General features: G+C 50.7%; 1 pseudogene; it reads left to right on the top strand.

Moving 5' to 3' along the window:
- The first annotated feature begins 1,857 nt into the window (after positions 1-1,857).
- Positions 1,858-2,656, top strand: LOC130864048 (basigin-like; annotated as a pseudogene).
- Positions 2,657-3,955: the final 1,299 nt, after the last annotated feature.

Raw genomic sequence — 3,955 nt, forward strand, 5'->3', positions numbered from 1 at the left:
CTAGGATGCCACTGCTAGGTGTTATGCCCACATCCACGAAGTCCCCAAAAGCCAACAAGGAGACAGAGTCCCGTATGTAAAAGCAAAAGAGCCTTTATTTTATGTAAGTTTGCAAACTCAGTCTCTCCACATGTACAACATATTGGAATAAACGGGAGCCCCGAGCTCAGTTAGAGTTGTGTTTTTATAGTAGTAAAGGTGGGGGGTGAGGGGTTTCTGAGGTTCAGGACCCCTGATTGGCTGACATTTGTCTAGGGGTGTCCTGGTGAGTGTGTGCTGGCAGGTGGTCCTATCTACAGCCATTGGAATGTTAGGAATTTCCTTTGGATGGTCTGTTTTTAGGTGGTGCTCAGGTTATCTCAGCTTGCTGTTCTTCCTGCAACCAGGTATTGCTTCAGGGTAAGTACTGAGACTCAGGCGCCTGTTAAATTTGTCGATGGCAGCTGGTAATGGTTGGAAGTAAAGAACTTCCTTTGGTTGATCTGTTCATATTTAACTTATCACGCTGGCTTCCACACCAGGGAGGCTGAGGGAGGAGATTGGCAAGGCCAAGCCTTACCTGGGTTACAGAATGAGTTAAAAACCAGCCTGGTAGCTGGGCGATGGTGGCATATGCCTGCCTTTAATCTCAGCACTTGGGAGGCAGAGGAGGCCAGGCGGCACTCAACACAGTTTAGCGGTAGAGGCTTGTCTAGCATACACGAGGCCCTAGATTCGATTCCTAGTAAAGGGAAAAAAAAAGTTGACTTTGAGTTTCTAGATCATTCTGAAAATATTCCATGATGGGAAGAGAGAGTATACATGTGTGTATTTATGAATACATATTTGTGTATGCTAGAGTGAAACTTAGGGTCATAGGCAGGCAAACCCTCACCACGGAGCCACGCCCCAACCCTTCTTTAGTGTGTGTCTATTTTTTGCACATGGAGGCACATGTTAGTGTCAGGTGTGTCCTATCCACCCCCACTTTACCTTCTGAGACAGGACCTCTCACTGAACCAGAGGTTCACCCATTTGGTTAGCTAACTGGCCAGTAAGGCTCAGGAACACACCTGAGTCTCCATAGTGCTGGGATTAGAGACATGCTCCTGCACAGGCTTCCTCCCTCACTCACATGCTCCTGCACACACAGCCTGCGGCACACACAGGCTCCCTCCCTCACTCACAGGTTCCTGCACACACAGCCTGCCACACACACAGGCTTCTGCACACACAGCCTGCCGCACACACAGGCTCCTGCACACACAGCCTGCCGCACACACAGGCTCCTGTACACACAGCCTGCCGCACACACAGGCTCCTGCACACACAGCCTGCCGCACACAGGTTCCCGCACACACAGGTTCACACACACACAGGCTCCCTCATTCACAGGTTCCTGCACACACAGCCTGCCCTGCACAAGGCTCTTGCCCACACAGGCTCCTGCACAGGCTTCTTTACTTGGGTGCTGGAGATACAAACCCAGGTCCTCATGCTTGCACAGCAGAAACTTTGGACTGAGGTAACTTTGCAGTTGCCTTGAATGATTTTCTTTCTTTCTTTCTTTCTTTCTTTCTTTCTTTCTTTCTTTCTTTCTTTCTTTCTTTCTTTCCTTCCTTCCTTCCTTCCTTCCTTCCTTCCTTTCTTTTCTTTTTTCTGTGGTTTTTCGAGACAGGGTTTCTTTGTAGCTTTGGAGCCTGTCCTGGAACTAACTCTTGTAGACCAGGCTGGCCTCAAACTCACAGAGATCCGCCTGCCTCTGCCTCCCCAGTGCTGGGATTAAAGGCGTGCGCCGCCACCACCACCTGGCTTGAATGATTAAAAAAAAAACAAAAACAAAAACAAAAAAAACCAAACATTTTCCAAGGAGGCAACATGGTAGTGGCGCTGTTGCTGGCGCTAGGCTTTGCGCTCCTGGGCGGCCAAGGTGCCTCCGCGGTGGCGGACACCATCGTAATCTCTGTCCAAGAAGTCAGCTCCAAGACATATCTTAGCTGCATTTTGAACAGCAGTAGCATCGACATTGTTGGCCACCGCTGGATGAGAGGTGACCAGGTACTGCAGGAGGATACGCTGCCTGACCTGGAGATGCAGTACATGGTGGACACAGATGACCGCTCTGGGTACTATTCCTGCATCTTCCTTCCTGAGCAGGGGCGACATCCGTGTGGAGGGGCCACCCCGGACCAAGGTCAGAAAGAAGTCAGAGCTTTCCAGTGAGGGAGAGAAACGTGAGGCTGGTCTGTAAGTCCGAGTCACCCCACCCTCCTGTCACTGGGAGGAGCTGGTTTAAGACTCTGACTCTGGGGATCAGCTGATCACCAATGGCTCTGAGAGCAAGTACGTCGTGATATCCACAGCGGAGAGGACAGAGCTGACCATCAGCAACCTCCACATCAACAGCGACCCTGGTACCTACGTGCGTAACACAACGCCCAGGGCAGCGTCCAGGAGAGGATGATACTGAGCGCAGCGCTGCCTGGTCACCCTCTGGCCCTTCCTGGGCATCGTGGCTGAGGTCCTGGCGTTGGTCACCATCATCTTCATTTATGAGAAGCGACGGAAGCCAGAGCAGACCCTGGACGAGAATGACCCTGGTGCTGCCCCACTGAAGGGCAGTGGGCATCACGTGAATGACAAGGACAAGAGTGTACCCCAGAGGAACTCCACCTGAGTGGCAGAGCAGGCGGGGGTGGGGGCACCCAGACACCTGACCCCAGCCAGTGTCTACCTCCACTCTTGTGTCTCATCTTGTCCCAACCCAAGCCTACCCACCCCAACCTGGGTGAAGACAGCCTCACCTTGTAGAAAGCCCACCTAGAAGCAAGCTGCCCGCAGCACCCCTGTTTCTAATTTAAACTAAACAAGGTTTCTTTTTTTTAAAAAAAAAATATTTATTTATTTATTTTGTATACAATATTCTGTCTGTGTGTATGTCTGCAGGCCAGAAGAGGGCACCAGACCTCATTACAGATGGTTGTGAGCCACCATGTGGTTGCTGGGAATTGAACTCAGGACCTTTGGAAGAGCAGGCAATGCTCTTAACCACTGAGCCATCTCTCCAGCCCCCTAAACAAGGTTTCTATATAGAGAATCTGTTCCTTAGTGGGTTTTGTTTGTGACTTTTTAAGCGTGTCACTATAGCCCTGTGGAGAGGGGGAATGGGGCCTTGCCCTTGGCCATGAGAGGGGAGACAAGGGTAAGCTCTGACTTCTTGGTGGAGGGAGCTACCACCTGTTCCCCTGTATTGGACAGCCCATCCCCACCATGGACAACAGGCTGGGCCTGCTGGGACCCCACAAATAAAGACCTACCCCGAAAAAAAGATGTTTTCCATTTGTGGCAATTAGCACACTCACAATGGCAGACAGCCCTCACTTCTGTCTAGATCAAGAACATCTGCTGGGCAGTGATGGCATACACACTTGGGATACAGAGGCAGGCAGATCTCTGAGTTCAAGGCCAGCCTAATCTACACAGCTAGTTCCAGGAAAACCAGGGCTCCACAAAGAACCCTACCCCGGGCAAATGCCCCCTGCACCTGTCTGTGTAGTTTGTCCTGTGCACACACAAACACAGAGGCATTGACACAACGTAGCCTTTTGTATCCGACCTCTCTCATTCAGCATCATGTTTCCTTTTTTTTAATTAATTTATTTAATTTGGGTCTTTTTGGCACAGTCTCATGTAGCCCAAGATGGTCTCAAAGCTACTACACAATGAAGGAGGACTTTGAAGTGCTGACCCTCCTACCTATACCTCCTGAGCACTGGGATTATAGCACTGTGCCCCACACCTGGCTTGCTAGTGTGGCAGGTTCTCAGCCTGCCCACACTACGGCAGCAATCAGTGCTTCGTTTCCCTCTATGGGTGAATAACAGTCCACTGTGTGCACGTGAAGGTACAAGAACAGTCTTCAGCGTGGCTCTTTGGCTGCCCTTTTGTTTGAGACACAGGCACTTTGTGTCCACTG

This window comes from Chionomys nivalis, chromosome 21 (genome assembly GCF_950005125.1).
Source record: "Chionomys nivalis chromosome 21, mChiNiv1.1, whole genome shotgun sequence".
Classification (NCBI taxonomy): domain Eukaryota; kingdom Metazoa; phylum Chordata; class Mammalia; order Rodentia; family Cricetidae; genus Chionomys; species Chionomys nivalis.